Below are 14,086 nucleotides of genomic sequence, written 5' to 3'. Positions count from 1 at the left end.
AATGTAATATTTATGAATGTAATATTTATAAATGTAATATGTATAAATGTAATATTTATAAATTTAATATATATAAATGTAATATGTATAAATGTAATATTTATAAATGTAATATATATAAATGTAATATATATAAATGTAATGTATATAAATATAATATTTATAAATGTAATATATATAGATGTAATATATATAAATGTAATATATATAAATGTAATATATATAAATGTAATATTTATAAATGTAATATTTATGAATGTAATATTTATGAATGTAATATGTATAAATGTAATATATATAAATTTAATATATATAAATGTAATATGTATAAATGTAATATTTATAAATGTAATATATATAAATGTAATATATATAAATGTAATGTATATAAATATAATATTTATAAATGTAATATATATAAATGTAATATATATAAATGTAATATATATAAATGTAATATTTATAAATGTAATATTTATGAATGTAATATTTATAAATGTAATATGTATAAATGTAATATTTATAAATGTAATGTATATAAATGTAATATATATAAATGTAATATTTATAAATGTAATATATATAAATGTAATGTATATAAATATAATATTTATAAATGTAATATTTATAAATGTAATGTATATAAATATAATATTTATAAATGTAATATATATAAATGTAATGTATATAAATGTAATATATATAAATGTAATATTTATAAATGTAATATTTATGAATGTAATATTTATAAATGTAATATGTATAAATGTAATATTTATAAATTTAATATATATAAATGTAATATTTATAAATGTAATATTTATAAATGTAATATTTATAAATGTAATATATATAAATGTAATGTATATAAATGTAATATATATAAATGTAATATTTATAAATGTAATATATATAAATGTAATATTTATAAATGTAATATGTATAAATGTAATATTTATAAATGTAATGTATATAAATGTAATATATATAAATATAATATTTATAAATGTAATATATATAAATGTAATGTATATAAATGTAATATATATAAATGTAATATGTATAAACTTAATATTTATAAATGTAATATGTATAAATGTAATATGTATAAACTTAATATATATAAATGTAATATATATAAATGTAATATATATAAGTATAATATTTATAAATTTAATATATATAAATGTAATGTATATAAATGTAATGTATATAAATGTAATATATATAAATGTAATATATATAAATGTAATATATATAAATGTAATACGTTCTAACCTTCCAGAGGTTGAAACCCAATTACAGGAGACTAAACCAGACCTTTTATTTTTAAGTGAAACTGGCATTGGACAGGCTATTTCCCTAGAAGAGTTCGCAATTAAAGGATACTCTAACTTAACCTCTAAATCTGACCCCCAAGATCGCCATGGGCATGGAATATGTGCCTATATTAAAGATAGCTTTCCATGTGGTAGGGACATCTCCAGGGAAGATCCTAACTTACCCTATATGTGCTTCCGGGTTGCTTTAGCTCACACTACGGCATTTTTATTTACTCTCTATCGCCCCCACAACAGCGGAGTTACTATCTTTCAAAGCATATCTGAGAAAATTGACCAAGTCCTATCTGCTTATCCTTCAGCTAACATTCACGTATTTGGAGATTTCAATGTTCACAACGTCGAATGGTTGACCCACTCAAACAAGACCGATGATGAGGGGAGGTTCTGTCATGATTTCTCCATTGCCTATGACCTAACTCAGATTGTTCAGGAACCCACCCGTGTGCCCGACAATGACGGCCAGTATGCGAGCCTACTAGACCTTTTTCTCACAACTTGCCCTGAACTATGTTCAGTTTCTGTTCTGTCGCCTCTTGGATCTTCCGACAACTCTGTTGTATCAATTAAGATAAAAATGAAATGCAATAAGTCCCCAGACGTACCTCTCCATCGTACAGTATATCGATACACTAAGGCTGACTGGGATAGCTTCCGTACATTTATAACTGATCTACCTCTGCATTCCATATTTAAAAAGGATGTGTCCTCTATAGTATTAGACCTGACGGAATGGTTAATTGTAGGTATTGATCGTTTCATACCCTCGAAAAAGTTTCAGCAAAAACCTAACAGCCAGCCATGGTTCTCTCCAGAATGTGCTGCTGCCATTGCGCACAGAAATCACTTTTTCCACTGTTTCCAACGTAATAGATGTATGGAAACTAAAGCCGCTTTCAGGACTGCCAGCAACCATTGTAAGAAAGTAATAAAGAGCGCAAGATGGTTGTATGCTCAATCTGTTAAGTCCAAAGTAGCTGAGCAGCGGCTTGGTTCCCACCAGTTTTGGCAAATAGCAAACAAAATTCTGAACAGAAGTGTGCGCTCCATTCCAACTATCATCAATGGACCTGAGGTAATCTCGTCAGCATCAGACAAAGCCAAACTCTTTGTCAAGAACTTTGCAGCTAATTCTACCTTTTGCGATCAAGGCCGCCAACCCCCAATATTTCCTCCTGTATCTGAAAACACACTATGTGATATACGTATATCTGTACGTGATGTTGCCAAGCTAATCAAAAACCTTGATTCCAGTAAAGCAACTGGCCCTGACGGTATTCCAATTATAGTACTCAAAAAACTTCAACCTGAACTAGCGCCCATACTTACAAAACTATTTAAACGTTGTCTTAAGGAGAATAGTTTCCCATCTCCCTGGAAAATTTCATCTGTATGCCCTGTATTTAAGAATTCAGGTGATCGCTCATCCCCCTCTCAGTACAGGCCAATAAGTCTCCTGTGCGTCATGAGTAAGTTGCTGGAATCTGTGTTAAATACAGAAGTAATCAACCATCTCAACAAAAATAACCTTCTTAGTGACACTCAATATGGTTTCCGTTCTGCTAGATCTACAGCAGATGTGCTTACAGTTATATCTCATAGGATTAGCTAATCTCTCGACGGAGGCAACCTTTCTAGGGCAATTGCTCTTGACATATCTAAGGCCTTTGATAGGGTATGGCATAAAGGTTTACTTCATAAGATCGCTAGCTATGGTATAGCTGGAAAAGTCTTCTCAATTATTAAATCATTTCTTTCTGATAGGTTCATAAAAGTAGTAGTTGAGGGGCAAAAATCAGAAGCCCACAGTATTAATGCCGGTGTCCCTCAGGGGTCCATCCTGGGCCCAACTCTTTTCCTGATCTACATTAATGATCTTCCAAATCACATCCTTACATCATTTGTAGACATTTATGCTGACGACACTACCATTTATGGTAGCACATCTAAGACAGTAAACGACCAAGTTCTCTCCAATTCTCTCTCTGATCTTGAGCATGTAGTACAATGGGGAAAGGAGTGGCTGGTTACTTTTAATGCATCTAAAACCAAGCTTATCTCTTTACATCATCAACATTCTGATCCACATCTGGCATCAATTGAAATGAATGGCTCTCGTCTTCAGGAGGCCTCAAGTTTTGACAAGCTTCTGGGCTTGACCATTACTCCTGATCTTAAATGGAACACATACATCAAATCTGTAGCCAAGGCCGCTGGAAAAATGGTGGGATCTTTCTATCGATCCAGTAGATATCTCACTGCTGATGCAATTCTCTATCTATATAAGAGCCAGGTACGTCCAAGGATGGAATACTGTTGCCACATCTGGGCAGGAGCTGCTAGAAAGGACTTGGCCTGCCTTGATAGAGTTCAAAATAGACTTCGTAGCCTCGTAGGAGATGTCCTTTTCTCTTCCTTGTAACCTCTATCTCACAGAAGAGATGTTGCGAGTTTGTCTCTGATGTATCGTTATTTTCATGGAAAGTGTTCGACTGAGCTTCAATCTATGGTCCCCACTCGCCAAACTTTCACAAGAAACACTCGTCTAGCTGTAAACACTATCAATAATTCCCCCCACTCTTTATCTGTGCCTAAACCTAAACGTAGATTCCATGAACAAAGCTTTTTTATTAGAACTGCACGCCTGTGGAATTGTCTTCCGTTTTCCTGCTTTCCGGCTGACTACAATATGGTTGTGTTCAAGTCTAACGTAAATAAGTTCTTGATGAGCCGTTCCATATAAGTTATCAAATTTAACAAATTTTCATTACTAATGATTATTATATTGTCCAATTTCTACTGTACACTCTTTAACCCTTATCCTTGAGTGGCCTCTTGGCCTTGATAATGAGTTGATACCTATGAAAAAAAAAAAAAAAAGTCCAATGTGAACAAGTTCTAATTGAATCGTCCCCCTAAGTAATCCAAGTTTCAAAATTCCCACTGTTTACTATGCTAAAATCACAATGACTAATGTATACCTATTAACCCTTATCCTCGAGTGGCCTCTGGGCCTTGATAAGTGGTGACACCCTTGTAAAAAAAAATATATAAATGTAATATGTATAAATGTAATATGTATAAATGTAATATATATAAATGTAATGTATATAAATGTAATGTATATAAATGTAATATATATAAATGTAATATATATAAATGTAATATATATAAATGTAATATTTATAAATGTAATATTTATAAATGTAATATTTATAAATGTAATATTTATAAATGTAATATTTATAAATGTAATGTATATAAATGTAATATATATAAATGTAATATTTATAAATGTACTATATATAAATGTAATATATATAAATGTAATATATATAGATGTAATGTATATAAATGTAATGTATATAAATGTAATATATATAAATGTAATGTATATAAATGTAATATTTATAAATGTAATATATATAGATGTAATATATATAAATGTAATGTATATAAATGTAATATATATAAATGTAATATTTATAAATGTAATATTTATAAATGTAATATTTATAAATGTAATATATATAAATGTAATATTTATAAATGTAATGTATATAAATGTAATGTATATAAATGTAATATATATAAATGTACTATATATAAATGTAATATATATAAATGTAATATATATAAATGTAATATATATAAATGTAATATTTATAAATGTAATATATATAAATGTAATATATATAAATGTAATATTTATAAATGTAATATATATAAATGTAATATGTATAAATGTAATATGTATAAATGTAATATATATAAATGTAATGTATATAAATGTAATGTATATAAATGTAATATGTATAAATGTAATATATATAAATGTAATATTTATAAATGTAATATATATAAATGTAATATATATAAATGTAATATATATAAATGTAATATATATAAATGTAATATGTATAAATGTAATATATATAAATGTAATATATATAAATGTAATATATATAAATGTAATATATATAAATGTAATATGTATAAATGTAATATTTATAAATGTAATATTTATAAATGTAATATTTATAAATGTAATATTTATAAATGTAATATATATAAATGTAATATTTATAAATGTAATATATATAAATGTAATATTTATAAATGTAATATATATAAATGTAATATATATAAATGTAATATTTATAAATGTAATATTTATAAATGTAATATATATAAATGTAATATATATAGATGTAATATATATAAATGTAATATATATAAATGTAATATTTATAAATGTAATATTTATAAATGTAATATATATAGATGTAATATATATAAATGTAGTATATATAAATGTCTCTCCCTCATCATCACTATCGTTATATCCATTATATGTATTGTCCCAATATGAATCCCACGTCATATCTCTTTAATATGAAACTCCCACTATACAACCTCTTGTTATGCGCTGTGGATTCAGATTAGGACAATCATGATACCCCAGTAGAGATAGATAGTACAAACTTTCTACTGAGCGGAATAAACTCAAATCTGTTTGAGCCGAAAAAGTTTGCATTGCATGAGAATGCTGAAGACTCATCAGTAAAGCACGGACGACCTACGTTATTGAATATAGATTTAATTAGGGAACAAGAAGCTGATAAAGAGATATTAAATAAAAACAAATATTTTAGTGGAATGTGTTCTGATAAACTCGTTTCACTTGTACCCCCTTCGACGTACATATCCTCGACAAACCCGCTTAGCAATAAGATCTCACCCCTCCACTGCTGATGTCCCTAAATGCCAGAAAGCTTTCTATTCTAATAGTTTCTTCCTTCGAACAGCTAGACTTTGGAATTCCCTTTCTGCTGCCTGCTTATTCTTGTTAATCTTTCCTAGACATGGCCCCAAATAGTAGCCCCTTAAATCCAAGTGGCTATATGCTTTGTCCGGGGTGAACATGAGTAAAAAAAAAAAAAAAAAAAAAATTTGAAGATGTGGATGAAGAACGGTAAAGCATCCAAATTAGAACAAAAAAGTTTATATTAATGAATGAAGTAGTGTATTATATGTCGCAACCTGATGACGAACCATTAATTAGATTTTATGTTCCGTCACATCTTAGAAAAAAGGGGGTTAGTCCAATATCATGACGATAATAACGCTATAAAATTGTAATATTTCTGGTCTTGTTTATTTACGGAAGTGAACAAATACATTGGTAAATGTATTCCCTGCCAAACGAGAAATTTGAGAAAGCAACAACCTCAAATGCAGGAGTGTGATTCACCTCCATTTCCTTTTGCAAAATCGGCATTAGATATTTCTGGACCCTACTCAAAGACTCTTTCAAGGAAATAATACATAATGACATTTATAGATATATACGGCGGTTGGCTCGAGGCGTTTGCAGTTCCTAATAAGAAAGCAAAAACTGTGGTGCATCTGTTGATTGACAAGATTTTTCCCAGATTCAGCTGTTAACAGATAATGGGCCTGAAAACTTAAACAAAATAATGAAAACAACGTTACATCACATGACCACGTCATTTTATCACCCTCAAAGTAATGGCAAAATAGAAAGATTCCAGAGAACAAAGCATGACGTCTTAGCAAAGAAGGGAACAACGACGAGTTATGGTGTTACATGAAAGGGTTGTCCCCTTCGCATGTAATTAAGAAGACATACTAGATAAGTGAAAATGATATTAGGAAAATGATAGAATCGAACCCTGTAGGCAAGTGTTAAAGATGATGGAAAATGGAACGTTAGAAATTCAGTCCATTGTTAATTCTATTAGAAATAGTTAAATATTGTTTATGTCGGAAAAAGAGTCGATTGTCCATTCTTTTAGAAATCTGGATATTAAATATGTCAGTTAAATGAATGCACAATGCGGGTTAAAATATATTGTTTAAAAATAGGTTAAAAATTAGAATTGAGGATTCTTTGTTTTGCCAAAAGTGCGTTGGAGGGACATGTGTAGAAAATGTGAAAGTAGTCACGTTGGTAAACACACTTCTGACGGCATAAACAAAGGAGATTTCTCAGTATAGGAATCTGAGGGTTCGAAGTTAGTTAGTTGATGAGGATCAGATATTCAGAGCAGATCACACACGGTGATAGTCAGTTGGAGAGGAGAGCCTCTTAGAAGTAAAAGGGAGGAAAATAGACCATGTAAATCAAAGTTTGAATTCTTGACATCACCAATGTGTCTCCAATATGTACCCCTATGCAACAATGAGATGTTTACATTAATCAGATGTTAGAAGCTGTTAGGTTCAATGTGAGCGAAACAAGATTATCATCATATTACTTGCTCTACAACCGAGATGTTATTCTGCCTTTGCATAACATATTGAGACAACGTAGAGTATACTATAGTGATGAGCATTACAAAATCGCTCTACAAGAGATGCATCGTACCTTTACTCTAGTTAGAAATAATATTAGGAAAGTTCGTAAAAAGATGATAGAAAATTTGGAAGAAAAAACAAAAATGGTAGAATTCAAGATTGGTGATTTAGTTTACTACAAAAACCACCAAAAGAAAGGAAAATTTGAAAAAGAAGCCGTACTATGTAGTAATCGAAAAAACAAGTGCTGTCTCGTATAGAATTAGGGATCAATTAATGAGCTTTATAATGAAGGTGCATGCTGTATATCTCAGGGCAGTGTCTATTGAGGAGTGGGAGATCCCCACTACAGAGAAACCATTAAGGAAAAGTGCATTGGCCGCTCCAGAGGTATCAAGTGATTCAGAGAGCAATTCGGCACCATAAAATACTGGTTTTCCAATGCGGAAGTGTCAACATCAACGGGAGAATTCTGATGAGGAGTCTAACGTTCCGTTGATAGAGTGCCATATTGTAACGCGTAGTATGACGTCCGGAAGCGTAAATAGTATGATGGTACAATTTGAAAATGTTGTAGATGTCATGTGGCTACGAAGATAGTAAATTTTCACAGTAAAAGAAAGAAGAGTTGATACGGAGGTAAATAGGAATAGTGCACGGGCTAGGTGAGTTGATAGAGAATGGGAGAAAGGAGAATGTTTGGGATGTGCGAGAATTATGTTCAGTAAAGCAGTCAAGCTAATGTGAAAATCAGAGAATCTTAGTTTGAATAGGGAATTGCACGTCCCAAATTCGTAGAAGAAATGAAAAGGAAAGAAAAAACTAGTCCTTAAGTTGAGTTACATCACCCCCCCCCTACACACACGCACCATTTTAATATTAAGAAAATAAATTTAAAAAAAACATTTCTCTATGGATTGGAGAATGAATGACACCTAGAAAAGGTAGTAGCAGCTTCTCGTTTCAATCAAAGTAGATCGAAATGGTAAAGTAAGTTTTATAATTGAAAAAAAAAAATCTTGAACAGACGCACACGTTGGGCTATCAAGTGTCATTTACTGATGTTAATTTTATAATTGCGACGCAGTTATCATTGGTGATCAAAGATCATACATCGGGAGAGACATTGAAAAAAAAAAGAAAGATAAATTAATTAACTATGTGAGCGAATTTTGAATAAAAACACGAAATTATATACATGCGGACTTAAATCCCCAATAATAATGAATACTGCAACACTATCCCATTGATTACTGTAAACAAAATAACCCTTATGCACGAGTAGCTTCTGGGCCTTGATAAGTTGTGACCTTCATGTAAAAAAAAAAAAAGAAAAGAGAAACATAAAAAAAAAGAAAAGATGACATTTTTTTCTCTTTTCCATCGGACTTTACGAAGTGTAAGAATGAATTAGAAAAAAATGTTGCTATAAATGCTTAATTTTGGAACAATTTATTCATGTTTTGTTAAATTGTTGTAGCTATGGTGGAGGAGAAAGAGGGATTGAAAATGTATTCATATCATATATACATTTTGAAAAATAAGGGTAAAGGGCAATGCCATTATGATCGCAGGGGATTCTTGACAAACAGAGACATTTCAATCAGAGTTAAAATGCTGAAAGAATGTGTAAACATTGTAAAACAACATTTTTAATACTGTCTCGGTTGGGAATATCAAACGAATTCCTGCCTGGGAAATTGTCAATATAAACAGATGCAAACCAGGGCAAAATGTAGAACGAGCCGACTGAGTTGTCATCGTCATCACCAAACCACTTCCACCCCACACTCCTCTCTCTCTCTCTTTCTCTCTCTCTCTTTTTATATATATATATATATATATATATATATATATATATATATATATGCTGAATTATTGTGTTATAATAAACTAAGTTTTGTATAAACAACTTGTCAGCTTATTTTTTGTAAAAGCAGGTTGATAGATGATATATATATATATATATATATATATATATATATATATATATATATATATATATATATATATATATATATATATATATGTATAAGGAATGAAAGAATATACCAGCGGTGGTTGACGTTATGTTGGGAAAGGACGAATATGTGTTATTCGTCCTTTCCCGACATGGATTGGATTTAAAAACTGTCTTTTTTCGCACGATCTATGACTTTTTCTTTTCTCACATTTTTATTTCAATTATCCTGAATATGTCCTCTGAAACAAGGACGAAACGTTGATTTTTTAATAATTTCATTCGTTTTTTTCTATTTTTTCTTTAAACATATATATATATATATATATATATATATATATATATATATATATATATATATATATATATCGTGTTATAATGGAATAAATCCAGAGGAAATCCGGGTATGAGAGCTCAATGTGGTAAACAGAGCAATAAGATAAAAATTATAACACGGAAATTACATAATTGTCGATGCAATAATTTATTTCAACCTTATGGTATTTTCAAGCATCTAAATCAGACAATTACATTTTTGATACTGAAAAAGAAAAGAAAAATCGTGCTTCGACCCTCAAAAAACCAAAGGTGGTGGTAGTAGCAATCCACTTAATACATTTATAGAGAGGGTGGTAGGGATTTAAAAAAATAAAAATTAAAAATTAAAAATAACAAATAAAAAAAATTAGATTAGACACTTATAAGCGGCAGCTCGATGTAACCATAGATACACACACACACACACACACACACACACACTCACACACACACACGCAACACATACACATACACACACACACGCCTCTAAGATGTACGTTCTGACATGTAAATGCCTTGACACGCGTTTACTAACCTAGGAAGGGGGGGGGGCGAAAGTATACGGATATATAGTGAAAGAAATAGAACAGCGCGTAATGGAAAAAAGAAGAAAAAAAAGAGGAAGAAAAGAAGAGGATACAGTGATTGAGTCATGGAAAGTAGGTCTATTAAAAGATAAATAAATTAATAAAAAATATAACTAAAAAAATAAATAAATAAAAATAAGAAAATAAAAATAAAAAGAATATTATATATAAAGTTTTAAAACTATCTGTATGTTATTATGTAAAAATTAATATTATCTTATAATTCATTTAAATATTTTATGTAATATAATACTATGAATTTAAAAATTGAGTCTATATATTTAATATTTTATATATTTTCATGTAAATAATTTTATTGGTGATTATAGCGGTCGTTGTAATTAATATTTCAATTCTTAATTGATTAAGAAGTGGGAAAATGTAATATTGATCGCCCCCAATTCGATAGGACGTATCTAGTTTCGGTTAATATATACTATTATTCCCTCCGTACAACAAAATTATTCTCATGCACGCATAAAGAAATAAGTAAAATAATTAAATTTTTGTGTTGATTTGTATCAAATCTAATAATATCTAGTTTTAGTATTTGGTCTTTTTGACTTAACTCAGTTTAATAACTAATGTATTATCTGCAGAGAAAAATTATTATCTTAAGGCTATCTCATTTATTTATAAGTAATTTGGACAAGCCAGGTACTTCGGGGAAAATATATATATATATATATATATATATATATATATATATATATATATATATATATATATATATATATATGCCTAGCTTAGATTTCGGACAACAAATCGTAAAGTAGTTATTATCGAGTATATACCGGACAACACTATAATTGCCGGTGGGGTGGGGTAGGATTGTTTATCGTAATTAATCTAGTGGTGTTAGATTCGGTGTCTTTACCATTATAGAATTCTCTGTTCATCGGATCTAGAGTTATTGGTTATTTTAAATTTACATTTATGTCTACATCTGGCCATCAGTTCATCTCGTTTGTTTAGGAGATTACTGTGTTGGTACTTCAGGATTCTTATTTTTTCCTCAAGGCATAAACTGCATCTCTGCCTAAAGCCGTTTGGAACGTCCGAATGACATAGGATTGACCATGAAATCACTGGGGATCGATTCTCATTTTTTAATAACCACCATTGTTTAGTTAACTCGGTTTTATTCTTAAGTTCTGGGTTATTGAAAGAATGTTTGTGGTCATAAAAACGTTGTTTCCAGCTTCCGGCGGAGATACCGAAGTAAACTTTTTTGTCCCTGTTATTATCTTCTGGGTGGATAGTGGCCTTATAAACCACGCACTCAACTTTACAATTACCTAGGTTAGTAAACGCGTGTCAAGGCATTTACATGTCAGAACGTACATCTTAGAGGCGTGTGTGTGTGTATGTGTATGTGTTGCGTGTGTGTGTGTGTGAGTGTGTGTGTGTGTGTGTGTGTGTGTGTGTGTGTGTGTGTATCTATGGTTACATCGAGCTGCCGCTTATAAGTGTCTAATCTAATTTTTTTTATTTGTTATTTTTAATTTTTAATTTTTATTTTCTTAAATCCCTACCACCCTCTCTATAAATGTATTAAGTGGATTGCTACTACCACCACCTTTGGTTTTTTGAGGGTCGAAGCACGATTTTTCTTTTCTTTTTCAGTATCAAAAATGTAATTGTCTGATTTAGATGCTTGAAAATACCATAAGGTTGAAATAAATTATTGCATCGACAATTATGTAATTTCCGTGTTATAATTTTTATATTATATATATATATATATATATATACACACATACTTTTGCACTTGGGTTAAAAGAATTATATAGACTAGACGAATCGTCAAAAAATTGCAGCAATAATGCGACATATTGTCATTTGGTGAATGTGTAGCGAATCGTTATTTCACTGTATGCATTCAAAAAAAAGAAATAACTCAATTAAAATTATTTTAAGTTTTAAAATAAACGCTAGATCTAAAAGAAATCTAAATTCGTAACAGATTACCAGGCAACAGGGAGACATAATACTCTACACCACTAATAAAAAAAAAAACATTTTTTTATATACATAAATGCCACGTTCAAGTTGATTGCTATTTGTTGGTGTTGTTCTTGTTATTTTATTTTTTTAATTTTAAAGGAGTCTATAATATGCCATCGATAATACCCTCCTTTATAAATAGATTCTAGCCAATGCAGTAGCTTCTGGTGGAGCCTCTTGATGCGATATTAGTGGGTAATGTTACGGCTTTACTTTTTCATGGCCTGCAAAAATCATTTATTTTTCTCCTTTTCTTTCCTTGTTTGCCCTACGTTAACAATTCTGCCGATCTCTTTCACATATCTCCATATTCCAAATTGAAAAGTCTCCAGAAACAATACAAGATTAAATCCAGAGTTCAAGGTTCTTATGTAGACCCTCACTACTAGGTCACCTTCTTCAACATCAGGGATCTACGTTCCAACGTTCCAAAGGTTGAAATCCAATAACAGGAGACCAAAACCTGACCTATTGTTTCCGTGTGAAACCGGCATTGGACCGATTGTTTTCCTAGATAAGTTTGTGATTAAAGGATACTCAAACCTGACATCAAAACCTGACCCCTAAGATCGCCATGGTCATGGAATATGTGCCTACATTAGAGATAGGTTCCTGTGTGGTAGGAACATTTTCAGAGAAGATCCAAAATTGCTTTAAACAGGGTGACAAAAAAAACTGGCCCCAACTCTAATTAGGCCCCGTTTCTTAGTGTTTTGTCTGAATAAAATGAAACTTTGGTCATAACTAGTTTATTATATTGAAAACAACACATCAAAACACTACGGTCTTTGGCCTTTTTTTCTCCGTTGACTGTAAAATGCCCAGAAAAACAATTGAATGTCCTCTGTTTTTTTTTAGTCACCCTGTATATGCTTCCTGTTAGCACATGAACACAGCACCACGTTCATACTTGACCGCTATTGCCTACAAAATAATAGAGTTACTATCTTTAAGAGTATCTCTGAGAAAATCGACCACATACCGACTGCTATTCCTTCGGCAACCACTGTAAAAGAGTAATAAAAAAAAGCAAGAGTTGTCAAATTCAAAGTAGTTGAGCAATGGTTTAATTCCTGCAAGTTTTGGTGTGTAACAAACAGGATCCTGAACAGAGGTGTGTCTTCTATCCCAACCATTATCAATGGATCTGAGGTAATCTTGTTAGGATCAAATAAATGGACCTGAGGTAATCTTGTTAGGATCAAATCAATGGACCTGAGGTAATCTTGTTAGGATCAAATAAAGCCAAATTCATACCAAGAACTTTGCAACAAATTCTACTTTTTGTGATCAGGGCAGCCTACCCTCTGTATTTTCTCCTGTGACTGAGAACACGCCGAGGCATACAACTATCTGTGCATGATATTGTCAAGCTTATTAAAAGTCTTGATTCCAGTAAAGCATTCCAATTATAGTGCTCAAAAAGCTTCAACCAGAACTAGCTCCCATACTTAGAAAGTTGTTTAAACGTTGTATTTAGGAGAAATGCTTCCCAATACCTTAGAAAACCTCACCAGTCTGCCTTGTATCTAAAAAACGCAGGTGATCGTTAA

The sequence above is a fragment of the Euprymna scolopes genome, chromosome 30 (genome assembly GCF_053919585.1).
Source record: "Euprymna scolopes isolate OS-2025 chromosome 30, ASM5391958v1, whole genome shotgun sequence".
In the NCBI taxonomy this organism is placed as follows: domain Eukaryota; kingdom Metazoa; phylum Mollusca; class Cephalopoda; order Sepiida; family Sepiolidae; genus Euprymna; species Euprymna scolopes.
This window is presented reverse-complemented; position numbering follows the sequence as displayed.